We start from the raw sequence: 17231 nt of genomic DNA, 5'->3' as shown, positions 1-17231 counted from the left end.
GTGAGCATCTAAACACACAACATCATCCAGCGAGCATGTCCAAGTTGGGTAGAATTAGTTTTGGTCCTCTGTGTACAACTAATCATCATGTGAATCTAGGGTGGTTAGAGAGCTTTCAACTTAAGTAATTACGTAATTCACCAGTAAGTTATACATTTGTACGAATCCATCCATGCAAATCTGCTGAACCTCGCACGTAGTACACGTACGTACTACAAATATACCCTGCCTCACCCCCTCCCACCATCTCCTCTTCCACCCACCAACACCACGACGATGACACCACCGCTAACCGAACACAAGTGCAAGTGGCAGCTGCTCCCTCCGGCCTCCGAGGTCCCCCCTCCCCTCCCACTTCCCCCGCTTCCTTTAATCTCATTCATAACACCCCACCCTCCCTGTAATGGCTTTTCCACTCCCAGGGCGACCCGGCGTTACCCGTAGCGCACACATGTTGCAGGTTCATTTATAACGCGGGACAGCCTTTTAGTAATCAGATAGCGGCTCGATAAGCGCTGAACTGCTGACTCCCTGGAGGAAGGCTTCTGAAGGGCGATTTACCACCTCAATGCTGATGTGATGTGTGTGTGTGTGTGTGTGTGTGTGTGTGTGTGTGTGTGTGTGTGTGTGTGTGTGTGTGTGTGTGTTCTGCTGGGTTCCCTCCGTGTCTGTGTGTGCTGGCGTGTCAGTCAGTGTGTGCCGTGTGTGTATTGTGCCAGTGTGCATATGTTGTTAGGGTGATAAGCGTGTATACGTAGGGTGGCAAAGGCATTCATTCTGACAAAAAAGAAATCATCAAATGATCCACATCATTCTCTTTGCCTTTCTGTTGCGTGTATGCATGCAAATGCAATGTATTCAAAAGTGGCTAATGTAATACTATAACATTTGTCTGAATACAAACATGTGTTTTCTGATCATGAATAACTATCGGTTTCTTATTTTGTGGTGAATTCAATGTTGAAGGTGGTTGTTCAAAATATCTTCCCTAGACACTACAGTTAGGATACAATTGGAATAATGAGAACCAATCTGTCTGGCACCCATCTCTGAGGGATATATGCAAATGATCAACTCCTTTGCTTTTTGGGTGAATTATAAAACATAACAAAAACAGACAAGACCTGGCCACAACAACTCAAGGCATACCCTTAGCCCTAGTCTGCCCCACACTCAGGGGACTCCATACATCAACACATATGAAATAAATGAAGCCAGCTACACAAGTGTTGCAAATCATTCAGGGGGGCAACAGAAACTAGGCCAATCAAAGATAAATCACAATTATACATAAAAGCAGTTGATATTCACTGTTGTAGAGAGAGAGAGAGAGAGAGAGAGAGAGAGAGAGAGATGCATGCAGAATTAGGACGATATGCACCAGACAAGCTCCACAAAGAGGCCCTCACACACAGTGAATCCCTGGAAAGATGTCCCCTCAGCCAGTTAGTTCTGGGACTAATAAGCACGACTACCAGACAGAAAACAAACGGCACTATACCAAATCATGAAACAAAGAAAGCTATCTTACACACTGGAAAACACTCGATACAGACTCAATGAACACAGTCTTGCGATTGAGAAAGGCCACCATAGGCAGACCTGGCTCCCAAGAGAAGACAGACTACTATGCACCCATTGCACACAAAACGAGATAGAAGGTTTCTAGAAACTGAGCTACACTTTCTAACCGTCTGCCCACTGTACCAAGACATCAGAGAGACATACTTCCCAAGGATTACAATCACCCAAGGAGAGTTTGAAAACATGACAAATGACAAAAAACTCCTATATCTGTTGGGTGAAGTACAACAATGTGCAAACACAGCAGCAAGATTTGTGAGCTGCTGTGACAGGAGAAGGATGACAACTGGAGTACAACCACCTTAAGGAATACAAATCATTGTGTGTACCCCCTGCACTGTTTACAGCAAATGACTTGGTACATAGAAATGTACTCACTTTAATTAAATTACATTTGAATAAATTGCGGCTACTTATACTGCTGTCAACTTTCAAAAGTATATACAAGCTAACCTCTCCTATATGGATGTATAACTATATCTGACAGAAATTGCACAAGCTTTTTATAGTTTCACAAGATAGTATTACTCAAACTAACACAGCTCTGTTTACACCTTTATTTTATTCACATTTATATTCAATATTTATTTGAACATACATTGTTTTATCTTGATAGTTTTGTTTGTTCCACTTTTGATTTGGCATGTTCTCATGCCAATAAAGCTCCTTTGATTGAAAAGAGAGGAGAGAGAGAGAGAGAGAGAGAGAGAGAGAGAGAGAGAGAGAGAGAGAGAGAGAAAGAGAATAGGCCTACAACCTACATAGACATTCTTTGCCACCATGCCAGACTGCCAGTCATGAACCAATACAGCCACCCTGTCACAATAACTCACAAAGAACCTCAGCAACCCCAACACAACACAACACAACACACATAACCTACTACTGTTTTGAATAGAAAATTGACATTTGGTATTGATGGCTGTTATGTCAAAGCCCAAAACCTCTAGATAGAACCAAAAGGAAATAGCAAATACACCCATAGCATTATTGAAGTGATCGAGAACCACATACATATACTGTTCCCTGTACCTTCAACGGCAGATACAACACAACATACAAACTGTAGATTCACATCAGCATTCAATTCCAGAGCCAGAAACAGTTACTGATATGACAGCAATAGTACAACAGCTTGAATCACACTATACACAGCATACAACACAAGCAGCAGCAGCAGCAAAGAAGCAACAAACAAAGTTCGTACCTGGAGCCGTCTTCTAGTTGACTTGATCAGTTGTGTAAGTGATGCCAAGGTCAAACTTTGGAAAGTCAGGCTCCCTCTCTAGTTCATTCATCCAGCCGTGTCTCCAGTCATCTCCATCCTCCATACATCTGGCTAGCTGGCCAGTACTTTCCTCCCAGTATCAATGGCACCGACCAGCCTCATTCTCTGGGCTGCCATCTTCTCACTCAGCCTTGGATGTTTAGTACTGTGCCAGCTTGGGCAAAGGGATACATCCAATAAGTCAAGACACAAGAGATAAATGCAGTGGAAACATTTACTAAAAAAAGATTTTGGTCAACTGGAACCCAGCTGGTCAGGTGCCTAAATACAAGTTACGAGGACGACATACCATTGTTACCATGACAATGCCCAATGACATTCCTGGAGCTATCCTTTGTCCACGCAGGTGTACGTATACGTAATGTTTGTTTTATATTGGATAAATAATACATTTTAGGTGTGGGGACTTTGGACATGCCTGGACTAGGGTATGCCTTGAAATAAATTGAGAGATACAAATCTAGATGTGCAATTCAGGTTGTAACACTTCAATATCACTTTAATTTAAACCAAATTGGTAAACAGTTAAAAAATCACTCCTGTGTGAAGTGAGTGGTGCAAGTCCGTGTGGGGGTCCCTGGGGGGTCCCCGGAACTTCAAGACCCACAGGACCACGGCGCCAGCCTGGTTCCGGCGAGCCGCCCCACGTCCGAAATGGTAGAGAAATGAGAGATTTACCATGTGGGGGTCTCCGGGAGTCCCCGGAACATCCAGACCCCCAGGAACGCGCCCAGGGGGCTGGGCCGATTCTGGCAAGCCGCCCCACGTCCGAAACGGTTGAGAAATGACAGAGTTAACGTGTGGGGGTCCCTCTACTGTACCCTCTACTGTACTGTACTGTCACTGTACTGTACACCCAAAATAATACAGTTAATATGTGCGTGTGTGTGTGTGTTTGTGTGTGTGTTCGGTTGCGCACAGGTGGTGAAAAACAACCATGCTATTTTCGTGCTCATACCTAGCCAGCCAGGTACCCAGGCACCCAGCCACACACATAGCTCCGTAAGGGAGTGGTTGCACCACTCAAAAATAAATTTTCATAGGATTTGGTGCTGTGACAGTGACACCCCAAACAAAACATTGTGTCTGTATATTTTATAAATGTATAGAACCCATGCACACTTTCAAGCACCTTCTGTTTGTACACCCTCCCTCTCACTCACTCTCTCTCTCACACGCACGCACGCACGCGCAACACACACACGTTAATGCTCAGCTTAGCATAGGTAGCTAACTCACCTGCAGAAGAAAAAAAAGAAAAAATCGACCAAGCATTTGTTATGAAGTTGAATTAACTTCTCTTTCAAACTGTCACACACTTAAGTTGTGACTGAGCAGTTTTTCACTTCCTAACAACCCAGACTACTTTCATGAGGCGTAAAGAAGTTACATTATAAGTTTTTTATCTCAGTCTTTTTACTGAACCTAAGCCGCTCTCTGTTTTGTTTGCAGCAGCTGTGTACTGGACTGTGGATGGGGGGGGGGGGGGGGGGGGGCGTGGCTACCGGAGGATTTTTAAAGAGCGCGCTTGAAGCTCAGTAGCATGAGGCTCACCGGGAGTGGGGGCGCGTTCGGAAATAACGCACTGAGCGCACTGTGCAATGCAAACTAATAGGCGAGTGCGCTCCCGGTGCGCATTTCCGAACGCACCCGTAGGTCAGAGCCATAAAGACAGAGTTACGACATTGAGGGGGAAGAAAACGCAGCCTGGAGAGTGACAAGCTGGAGTTTGAAATACATTGTTTTCAACGAGGGCGGCGCAAATATCAGCAAGTTTAGGCATAATGTGAAACTGCAACTTGCAACATGTAACTGTTTTAAAGTATTGTAGCGCAGCTACAGGGACAAGTGACAACATAGTCTGACTCTGTAATGTTTATGCTGTAGGCCTACTAATATTATTATTAGTAAAAAAAAACGATCTAAAATAAAGGGATTTAAAATCATTAAAAGCTATTTTTGTACCAATTGTAGGCTATAACAATTTATAACCTGTTCTTAATAAAAAACGTATTTGAAAAAAAAAAGATCATTAAAGCTAGGCTGTTGCCTGAGTCGGTATCCGGAGAACTCGCCAGTTTACCAACTCGCCGCGAAATAGAGAGGATAATTGAGAGTTAACACTAGAGAAAGTAGGAATGCTAAAAGTTTAAACACCAAAGTACCAAAACAATGTAATGAATTAGTAAACATATCCTGAAATGGTAGGCCTATACTTATCATTGGTATTCACATATAGGCCTACTCACCTTTTGTATCATATAGCTGACCATTTAATTGCACAAAATAATTTGATCACTTTGGAAATAACATCTGTGGGTTTGACATACTACACTATCATGAAGACAGCATGTTAGCATAACGATGAAGACATTGATGAAGAATTTTCGCCAAGGCGACTTGATAAACTGCCGAGTTCTCCGGTATTCCCTGAGTCCAGTGATTCTGCCAACTTCCGGTCCAGGACATCTACGCAATGCATTCGCCAATAGAAGTCTATAGAAGAGCCGCATTGGACTGGCCCCATGCATGTGTACGGGTCGTAACTCTGTCTTGCTCTATGGCTCTGCAATTCACTGGCGTCTGCTTTCTAGAGCAGTGGTTTTCAACCCTTTTCATATTGTCAAGGGCCATTATTTATTCTGCATTTAAGCCGCGGACCTGGCTACTGTGATTTTCCATACATTTAATTTATTCCATGCACAGCCATAGATCGGTACCCTCCGCTCGCGCTTAGCTGCGGGAGATGTGCGGCATAAATCTGCTCTGCATGCCATGTATACTCATGCACCCAATGAATAATTCCTAAGATTTGCAGTCAGATATTGTCCTGTAGTTTCATATCCATTTGAAAGTTCTTGCAGAAAAGGTGTGTTTAGTAAAATGTCTCAACCTTTTCACGAGCCGAACACGGAAGTACATTCTGTCAGGGCGAGGGGCCCTGAATGATCACAGGACTGAACATATAATCAAAACTTCACAGACGTCATCTCAAATAAGAGGGAAGCACAAACGTATGGTGCACATAATTGGCAGGTGGTTTGATTCATTACCCCGCACCAATCGAAACGCACCTGTCAATTGAGTGCCCCATACATGTGTGCTTCCCTGGTCAATTTGTGAAGACGTTTGTGGTGATCAGAGGAGTGGGACGTTTAGGTAAAGTCAGTTCGTCAGCCATTCCAGGCTCCTCGCCCGGAGTGAATGTCGTCTGTGTGCAGCTTGTGGAAAAGTAGAGATATTTTACTAAACACACGTTTTCTGCCAGAACTGCCCCTGAATTGTGTAGGAAAAGTGTAGGAAATTATCCATTCTAAGATGCATAGCGATCCAGTCGTGCACGATTCGGCATCAGTGATTTGATGTGACAAGTAGCCTATTAATATTTTTTGTTGATTGTCCAATAAACTTCAAAAGGCAACGATGAATTCAATTGTCTGTGAGACCACTGCATTAGCTACATCATGCTACCACTAGCTAGTAGGGACTGAAGGAGGCTGAGATCAACAAGTCCATACGCTTAGGTCAGACTGTCTCAGACACTATTTTAAAGCAGGCGTTCTGGAAATGTGATGCCTTGGTCTGTTATATGGAAAGCCATATTTCACTTCATGTCTCCCGGCAGCTGAGGCTTTTATTGTAGTGCCCCTGTCATACAGCTCAACAAGTCCATAAGCTTAGGTCAGACTGTCTCAGACACTATTTTAAAGCAGACGTTCTGGACACATTTCTCAGTCAAATCATCTGTGATGTTAACACCGATGTACAATGCTGTTCTACATGCTCACTTTATTTTTCTTGTCTTTCTCATGATGTGACGCAGTGATACACTTATGACGCACTGATTGACTATAGACACCTTATTTGTTTATCCTTGTTTGCTCTGTGTTGTTGTTGTTGTTGTTTGTTGATGCATCTTGTCTTTCCTTTTGCCTTGTTGCTACTGTATACTACAGTACTTTTTCATTTTCTTATACGTACATGTAAGTTGTATAACCAACCATAACTGCTGTGGCGCCTCTGGGATAATAAAGCTATCTATCTATCTATCTATCTATCTATCTATCTATCTATCTATCTATCTATCTATCTATCTATCTATCTATCTATCTATCTATCTATCTATCCATCCATCTATCCATCTATCTATCTATCTATCTATCTACAACAGGTCGAAATGTGATGCCTTGGTCTGTTATATGGAAAGCCATATTTCACCTCATGTCTCCTGGCAGCTGAGGCTTTTATTATGTACTGTATAGTGCCCCTGTCATACAGCTGTGTAAACCTTATATTTTTACATTATAGCAGCACTGTTGCAGAACGATTTATGTTTTGATTTTGAGGACTGAACATTCTACTACCCTCTACTACGTACTCTCCTGATTGGATGAAATTGGCAACCTGCCCCTGACAATGATTGTGTTTATTAGGGAGCTAGAGACAGGAGACCCCTGTTATTGAACAAAGCCCCCAGAATAACGGTAGAACAGTGAAGCTGCCGTTGCCTGGGGGTCAAATCTGGGATTGCAAGGCTTTCACATTTAAAAGGCCACTGCATGTGTGTCTGCCATTGCCCTAGTGCGCCTGCTGCTCGGTGCTCAAGTCTTCCGCTCTCAACACTGTAGCAATAATTACTTGCACGATATGCCAGAACGGCCTGATGTATTAATAAAGTTGCCTTGCCTTGCCTTGCCTTGCCTTGCCTTGCCTTGCCTTAATGAATTGCATTTAATGAATTGCATTTTTATAGGGCTTTTCCAAGTGCTCAAAGCACTTTACAATGGTTCATTCATTCATACATTGGAAGGTGAAGTGGCGAACAGTCGACGCCAGCGTCCTCACTTCCAACATTCACACACCAATGGTGGCGAGCTCACACCGACCGACTCATTGGAGGCAACGTAGGGTTCAGAGTCTTGCCCAAGGACACTTCGACATGTGGACAGGAGAAGCCGGGATTCAAACCGCCGACCCAGGGATCATTGGACGACCTGCTCTACCTCCTGAGCCACAGCCGCCCTAAAAAATGCCTTGGCGGAGAACACATTGTGTATTCTTCAAAGCAGGAAGGAGAGTGGTCCTTGTACCTTTGTAATTAATTTGCTTTTACTGAGATGGGAGGAAAGCTGTGAAGGAAGGCACAATTGGAGGAATAGGCCTTGCTGATCAAAGCATTTTGATCAGCAAGCTCCTTGTTATGTACATTATAATTTGCTGTTATTGTGATGGTAGGAGAGCTTATAGAGGGAAGGGATGAAATGAAATGAAATCTATATTTACCCAGGGTATCTGGGCTAAGCTCAAGAACTTGTTTCCAGCCAGGCCCTGCTCATAGAACACATTTCATCGTAGTGGTTGATGCCTTGTTCAAGGGCATTTCAGCGGTGGTAATTTTAACGTGTCGGACGGCTGGTTCGAACTGGGAACCTTCCGGTATCTAGACCGCGCCGCTATCCGTTCGGCCACCGCTGCCACAATAGGAGGACCAATTTGTAACCATATTTCAAAAGTTCTTTAAAATCAAAGTTTATTTTAGTAGCCTATTATTACATTTCTTCTTTCTAAACTCTATAGAAAGAAGAAATGAAAGAAAATAAATGTGTTTTCATTGGATCTCCCCTATGTCTGAAATAAAGAGTGAATTGAATTGAATATAATTGTCATTGTAAATTACTTTTGTGTCCTTTGTTCCTAATATTTCCCCTTCTTTCAAAACAACTTATTTTCCATTCCCCTCATATTTTCCATTAAAGCTATAGGCCTACTTAGGATTTTTCATTCTGACTGATTACATAATGCATGATGTGTTTTCACTGCATATTTTCGAAGTAGATTTGTTTATATATTATAAAAAGACAAAAGGAATGCTCACACCAACATAATAAAAGGGAATATCCAGGTTTTAGCCCAAAATAAAGCTTAAATATTGTTCTTGATACTGAGGGTGTGTTTCTTTTTAACTAAAACATGTGTCTGTTCCCACCTTTACCCCTTTTTGGTATAGCACCTAGTCCCCATGGATCATCATTAAAAGAACAACCATCCTTTTGTTATGTTCGTGTGAGCATTCTGTTGTTGGGCTTATGCAACTGGCTGGAAAATATTATTTGGACAATTCAACAAGAGCGCAAACCTTTCTCTCATTTTTGTTACAATGCATTATAAACATAGTCATAACAAACATTATAATCTGCTTATAACGCTGTATAGCACTGTCAAGGATCCGAGGGAGTGTCGTGCCAGTGTAGTCAGTCGGATAGGCGGTTGTCCAGGCGCTACACCGTTTTCTGCCCCACAAAGTGAGGGACTTTCGCCCTATAGTTTTAGACCGTGACGGAGGGGCACTGTCTCAAGCCAACATGAGCCACGAAAGACACCAGAAATCGAGCGAGTTGCCATGTCGAACGTTGCAAAGTTCGCTTGAGCCGACTCAGCCCATTTGAGTTCCGACCCGATGGGCAGAGAATACTAAATCCTTGTCCCCCCTTCAATGAACACAGCAGAGCGCTCCTTGCCCCACTGACGGCCTGTCTCACCCAATCACAAGCCATGGCGCTCCTTCCAGCCCCTCCCTTCGTGGGGAAGACCCTCCCTTCATGAGGCAGAAAATGGGGCCATGTACAGACACACTGATCCGACTGATATGCGCGTCTATGGGTATGCCCTTATTTTGGACACTCCGTTTATGGGAATAAAAGAGACACAGACAGACAGATGCAGAAGTTTCCATATGTGCATAAAAGAGACAAAGACAGACAGATGTTACAACGGGTATTGCATAACCGGGTGTGGCTTGCATTTACAACTTGCATCATTCCTAACTTGCATTCTTTATAGTTATAAATCATAAATACTCATAATTCTATATAATGCATAGTATGTGTAAGTGTCGGTGACACTTGGTTCTTCAATCATTTCTTTAGTTTGAAGTTTGTTATTTTCTTTATTTTGTTCGTCTTATTTTGTTACTTCCTGTCACCTGAATTTGAAACTTCCTGTTAGAGTGCACATGGCTGAAGCCTGTTAGCTTCACTCAGTCACAAACACATGAGCAGACCAAGAGTGAGAGAGGTGGAAGCACAGCATGGGTTTGAAGTAGCCCCTCTCGGGACCCCCCGGTTGAGCTCTTTTGAACGCACCCGTAGTGTCCCTTCCCATCGGTGTCATGCTAAATGTAAATTATAGAATACAGACAGACTTACCGTCGCAAACCCCTTTGCTGCGCTGTGTGTGTGATAGTGACATGTTCCAAAAGAAGCATATATCTGCTATAGGAGACAACGGAAACATCAATGAAACTTTCCTTTGGCGCAGAAGCCGTTAAGTATTTGTGTGACCGTTTTGGCAGCTCTGAAATTCTCTCTTCCTTCCTTCCTTGACTTCCTTATTGACATCCCATTGTACCGCCTCCAGCGCCGGAACTGGCTATCTGCGACAGAGCAGATCAGAGGCAGGAACGTAGGGACTGACGCGCAGATAGCCAGTTCCGACGGTAAGTCTGTCTGTATTCTATAATTTACATTTAGCATGACACCGATGGGAAGGGACCCTACGGGTGCGTTCAAAAGAGCTCAACCGGGGGGTCCCGAGAGGGGCTAGGGTTTGAAGGCAACATGGCAAGGTATGAATTGTTCAAATGTGTTAGTTTGTATATGCAACATTTCACACCCTAGTAGTTGAGTGAGAGAGGTGGAAGCACAGCATGGGTTTGAAGGCAACATGGCAAGGTATGAATTGTTCAAATGTGTTAGTTTGTATGCAACATTTCACACCCTAGTAGTTGAAGTAATATTGAAGCAGTTTGAAATGTTGATGCAGCTTTATTGAAATGGTTCATATTGTCCACAGTGCCTGCCTGTTGCTGTGCTATGATTGTTTGAATCCCAGAGTTCCAAGGTATCCTTCTGCACCGACCTAGCGCCCCTGGATAGCGGAGTGACGTACATGATTGTTGGTTTTTTGTTTAATTTTATTTAGAGTTAATTGTAATAGTTTGGTACTTCATTTTTGGGTTATGGTGTATTCTGCTTTGTTTTCTTTGTTGCTATCTAAATGAATCGGCTTATTTAAAACCCAATGGAATTTTATTGTTGAATTGAATAAGTTGAATTGAGATTAAGGTATCGATTTATGGAATCACTGCATTATAATTGAATTCTTATTGTTGAATTATTGAAAGGTCGTTGATTGGAATGCACTGATTTTATTGTTGTGAAATTGTGACACAATGATTTGTAATTCTTATTGTCATATTTATTATATTCTTATAGTTTTCACGGTGTTGACGAGCTTCATCTGTGTGAGAAGTTTTTAAATAAATACACCTGTTGAGACCATCCAACTTTGTCATCTTTTCATAACCGAGGGCAGCTACAATATGTTTATTATAATGTGTTTTAACGTGGTTCATGTATGGCGCATATTCAACAATCCCTTTGATAATTCAATGTTTGGAACTATTGGTCCCCCAGTGACGAGCATACTTATCTATTTTTCTTGTTATCTCTGAGCATGCGTACAAAAATAAATCATTTGTTGGTTTTGGCAATAAATGACTGAATATCTGACTCTCGCTTTTAAATGTTCTGGGTGAGTTCACATTCACCATATTGTCCAACTTGAATTTCCAGTGACAAAGAAGTATTTTTAAACGAGGCTGCAAACTTCTTCAACACGTCTCACTTTATGCACGAGATCTCATCCATATTTAACACAAATGGATTTAACAAACCGCATGAATTCAGCACCTGACATCTGTCTGTATGAGAGGTGTGAGAGAAGTGAGAAGAGTCAGAAATAAAATGCAACTGGGCTGTGGTGTGAAGGTATACTGTTATGGAAAAAAGAATGAAAAGAAAGAATATGCATGTAAAGACACTCTAAACATCGAATCAGAGACAGTTTGTCAGGAGGGCACAACATGGGTTCAACAAGGGATTTTCCAGCACTTCTGTTATTGCCAGTGCTCTCAGCTTCAAAACATTGTGTCTGACAGTACTTAGTGAGCTAGTGCACGGCACTGCACGCTTGCAGAAGTATTCACATTTTTCACTTAAGTAAGTATTCAAAATGTACATATTGTAAGTATTGGCATCAAAATATATAAAAATCTTTTAAAACTATAAACGGATCTAAAAGCTCACAATGCATGCATTGCATTGTGATGCCTTGTGAGCTTGTAGATCGGCTGTTTTCAAATAGCCCAAAATGCAGAAAATATACATGGTGAGCACACATATAATTATGTCAATGAGGTGTTTACATTGGCCATCACTAACATATGTAACATGTGTTAACCTGCTGCAGATGTACTGTAGACATGTTTGCATTATTAATGTATGTGTTTTACACAGAACCACAGCTGTTTTTCAGAGAATGATGGGATAGAGCATTCGCTAACTTAAGAATTGATTTTCTCATGTTGTCACATGAAACCGTCCGCACGCACTCACCACTCACAGACGAATTAACAAGCAATGCTCAAGGACTCTCAGAAACCAAGTCGGTTATCGTCTGATAATTATTTAGCCTTTTGGGGCAAGGACAAAGTTACAATCTTACACTCTCATTATAGCAACCTGGTTCTTTGGGTACATTGAGTCAAGAGTGTATTTTTGAGAAATGCTTTATGACTCTTTTGCTCTTGGACTGTATACCTGGATGCCAACCTTGCATCACTAAAGCCTGTTCAATTGTGTTTTTCAATTAGTTTTTACATAACATAATGTTCTTATTTTGATCATAAGACCCCCTGAATGTACAGGTTTTCTCCAGAATATTGTATGACACTGATTTACTATGTATGACACACTATGGCACATCACACACCCTCAGAGTTACAGACCAATAATGGTCCATTTGGACCACCTTCAAGGACCCCAAAGGTCCCGTATACATTTAGGGCTAGCTAGCTGTTTATTTGTTTAGGGTAATATTATTGCCTGCTCATTTTTATGTCCATGGTAAAAAAGAATAACCTGCCTGCAGCAGCACAGCAGAATACCTGCTCAAGCTCTTCTTAACAGTTCTGCTGCATAACGGCATAACATTTCCACGCTATTTAATCTGTTTCTGCCCTGCGTAATACGCTAAATCCGCTATTTGTTTTATGTGTTTAATTTGCTGTTTTTTAATAATTAAAAATAAATAGCGGATTTGTCGCAGACCTGGTGACGAGGCCGTCGCGTTATGATGACGAAACCGGAAATCGACCCGTGCTCTGGGCTGCAAGGGCTTCTGGGAAAATGAGTTCAATGCAAGTGAACGGTAGTTTCAACTGGACTCCAGCAGCTCTCACTGCCTGTTGTTGTTCCGGATCGCGATGGTGGCATATTTTTCGGAACCATGGAACTATTTTCAGGGGGATTTTCATGGATCAAAGGCGCAAATACTTCAGCGTATGCTCCAAAGGTAATTAAACAATACCGGCAGCCTCGTCACCTTTTTTAATCTAAAGCCGTCAAGGTGTTAAGGACCCCTCATCGAATTCATAGAGATGCAATTATTCTTTTGACATGCATTAATGAGTAATGACATGGTTGTACGTTTTATGCAAACTAATTTCCCATTATCTCAAAGTCTAAAAGTCACGAAATACATTTGGTATTATTCAGCCAATTTAAAAAACAAATGTATTGTTTAGCATTTTAATGTAAGTCTTTGAAGACAGAATATAAACGATTGTGTGTCTGAGACTGACATCATTACTATAGTGTAGTGTCTCGGCCCACATAAATAGACCGTTTTCCTGTCAGTGTTCAGCAACAAACTTAATTCACAGTGGGAGAAAATTATCCTTTTCTTTGTGACAAACTAGCACAAGTATATCGTCTCTGTCGGGGGGGAAACCTCAAATGATGTACAAAACTGTGACTTTTCAGGATTCAAATTCTAAAATAGCAAAAGTAGCAGATCGACAAGCTCAAAGCGGCTTTCGAGCTTGCATGTATACAGTTCTGCTACTTTTGATGCTTTGGTATGATCAAGTAGGGTGTTAAAAGGCCGATTCTAAAAACGCGTCCTAAAGCCTAACCTAAGGTTTTCTGAAAACCTTAAAGGAGCATTCAGTGATTTGGAAAAGAACCCGGTCCGCCCCGGTAACAAGATGTGCACATGCACACGCTCTACAGTGGGGGAAGTACAACAGACCAACAGCACATGCACCAAGGCCCGCCCCACTCGATCATGATTGGAGGAAGGCCCCTCTCATCCTGATTGGATGAAGGCTTTGCCACCCAAAGCCCAAACCGAAACTAGGGTTTTTTGACCCCAGGGGCTCACTGGGGACAGGGAGGAACTCCTTATATGGTCAGCACACTTTATAGTAGGGAGGATTATCCAAAAAACAAGTGATATTTGAATTAAGTGAAATCACTGAACATACCTTTAAAAGTCTTACAAAAAAAGGTAAAATTAAAGGTAAAACAACATATAGGTAAAACAACATACCGTAACAAGGTACAACATAAGCACCAGGTCTAAATGGGTTAACGGCTAACACAAATACACTGTCACAGCACACTGTCACAGCACACAGGCAACCTGACCTGCCATTCGGTGAAAGGCACACAATAGAGATGTCACTGCCGCTGTCAACCACACTATACTTATTTATTTTACATTCTATCAGTACGCGCATTCAGGCGAATGGTGCACAGTATGGTTGCAGCTGGTGTGCTGGTGAGGGTGGGTGTACTGGAGAGCTTCGATTACTATTAGCTTGGATTTCCCAATCCCCAACGATGATGTAACTGGTACACATGTTTCGGAACTGTCCACAGCCGACCAAGTAGATAAAATGATATGCGAACAAGAAGGCACTGGAGCAGCTCAGACGATTTAGGCCCTTAGTTTATTATAACAGGGTGCAAGTAAAAAGTGACAACGTTTCGATGTGTAAGTTACATCTTCGTCAGAGCTCCTGAGATGCTCCTGAGATGCACCAGACTGGCCTGCTATAGGCTAGAGGCGCGGCTGGAACTCCCTTCTAGATAAAATGATAATTTGATGTGCCGAGCAATGTAGCTGCATCTTTGTCTTTGGTGATATACATAGATATACTCTATATACAGAGAGATAAACACACAGGCATGTGTTCATTTGAGGGCATACTGTGTCCAAGGTTGGATAACGACTGCAATGACAAATGTCGGGTGATCATTTGTTAATCACAAACCCATAGCCTTATTTAAAATGTATTTAAAAGTATAATTCATTTGATCATCACTTTCATTGAATAAATAGGTTATCAAGGATCTGTCCCAGCGAACATATCACTGCTAGCCCATGCTGAGATTCCCCAACAGTGTGGGGAGGAAGTTGGTTGAAAACATGGCAGGTGCTGCTGCCTTTTGTTTTCTTCATTTATTTACTATGGACTCGAAAAATACCACCTTTACTGCCTGTAAAGGGGCTGTCCTCTCTCCATGGTAACTGATTGGTCCTCGCCTCTCTGAGTTCCTCTATATAACCGTTACCTGTTGATGAAGGTTGTGACTTGTGAGACCGAAACGAAACCTTCAGTAGCCTAATCAACTAAAGTAATTTAAGTGAAGACAGTGTGTGGGACCTCCTTTTTCTCATAATTCAGGTGTGCAAAAGGACTATTTTTTTACAAAGGTGCTGCTGGCTGTCATTACACAGCCATTCGCTCTCTAGGTCATCCTCAGACACTACACTGTTCTGTGAGAATAGACAATGCAGCTTTAGTCTGACCATGTACACAAGCACATACTGTACATTGTACAGTATGTGCTGCCGTATAACCCCTTGGGAAGATGTCAGCTGACCAATCATTGTAATTCATTAGATGGAGGGGGGAGGGGTTTTGCAAAACAGTAAATGTTGTCGACCAGGATGGCAGAATTCTTTCTTTGCTTTCCCCGGTGAACCGCCAGTGTTGTGGATTCCCTGGAAGTAGTCTTTTGAGATGTATTTAATGGCTCTCAAATTCACTGGGATTTCAAACTTCTGGCCGTGTTCAAGTAGGCTGCAGCAGCAAAAAGAACGAAAACAAACTGCCAGCATGAGCCGCCGGGCATTACAAGGCTGGTTTCATTTTAAACAGTTGAAACATCAGCCAAATCCACAGTTGCCGCCGTCTGTTAAGTGAAACATGTCAGAGTAATTGAAGCGAGCCGTCAAGCTGGCAGACAAAAAAAATATAAACTAATAAAGCCAATCCCGCCACTCTCCCAAAGAAAACAGAGGGCCGAACAGTTGTGCGAAACACAAAGCAACAATTTGAAGGCAACCGGCTGTCTTTGATCCCCCGCCCCAAGTCTTCAGAGCAGCATAATGCACAAATGGATACGTATGTGTTTGTTCTGGTGTCTCTGCTCCAAGCTTGGTTTATCTCTTTGAGAACACTTACAGTGAAGAGGGGGAGGCTGTTTGCATGTTATTTATTCCCTGTTCCTTCCTAGAGCTTGCTCCGTCTAGCTTGGTGGTGAGTTCAGGCTTGTTCTTTCACGCTGATTACACCCAAGGCTTATTCACTGAGGTTTTAAGCCTGCCACAATCCAAAGGCATGCAGGCAGCCAGTCTGACATTTTAGTTTGGCATTCGAGAGGCTACATACTGTACGCACAGGCCTCAAGACTATTATCCCACTGTTTACTGCTACACTGACCACCATGTGAACAATGGTGCAAGAATCCCTCATGGAGTTCTATGTAAACGGCTTATTTCAGTTTCTATTTATTTTGTTGTTATTTTTCACGGGTGGGCCCTCCTGTGTGATAGGCCACAGTGGCCGAGGGAATTCCTTGGAAACAAACTGATCAGCCCATGTCTCTCTCTCTCGTCCACACTCAGAATACAACACTGCCCTGCAAAATATTTCACCTTTTACTAGCTTGTGCTGCAACCAATCACCCCTTCTATGTTTTGGTTCACCTAGTGCTATCCTAGTGAAATGAAGCATGAATGGAGAACACAGTGTTCCATCCACGTCCAGCAGCTGGTATGAAGTCACGATCGACTCACGCTCCAACTAGATCTGTATTTAAAAACAACACAAGCCTGCTAAATGCCCAAAGTGTGAGACCTAAATTTGCATACATCTATTGCTGAGTCGAGCCATGCATATATGGGAAAACGTGGTTCTATCCATAATAATTTGATATTCAAAAAAGGAAGCCCGTTATGCATGGCTGAATAGCAAGCGAGTGCTCTGGCGTTGATGGATTAGCTGTCAATCATATCAGCATGTTGACAAGAGGGTGGGTGACAGTGGTACACTGTCAGGTATAAGTATCCACCCACATGGTGCATTGGTAGGGTGCTGTGGAAGACAATGACAGATGTGTTTCCTTCGATAATAGAGTCCACAGATACTTCCTCAGAATAACTTTAT

General features: G+C 42.4%; 1 long non-coding RNA gene across 1 annotated transcript in view; it reads right to left on the bottom strand.

Moving 5' to 3' along the window:
- The window catches only part of LOC306913064, a 90147-nt gene extending 85904 nt beyond the window's left edge, over positions 1-4243 (bottom strand). The window contains exons 1-2 of the long non-coding RNA XR_013788475.1: positions 4112-4243; positions 2792-3026 (exon numbers count right to left, since the gene is read on the bottom strand). This is a non-coding gene — a long non-coding RNA (uncharacterized lncRNA). The remainder of the gene's footprint in view (positions 1-2791; positions 3027-4111) is intronic.
- Between the last annotated feature and the right edge of the window lie 12988 nt (positions 4244-17231).

This window comes from Electrona antarctica (assembly GCF_951216825.1).
Source record: "Electrona antarctica genome assembly, chromosome: 20".
Lineage (NCBI taxonomy): Eukaryota > Metazoa > Chordata > Actinopteri > Myctophiformes > Myctophidae > Electrona > Electrona antarctica.
This window is presented reverse-complemented; position numbering and strand designations above follow the sequence as displayed.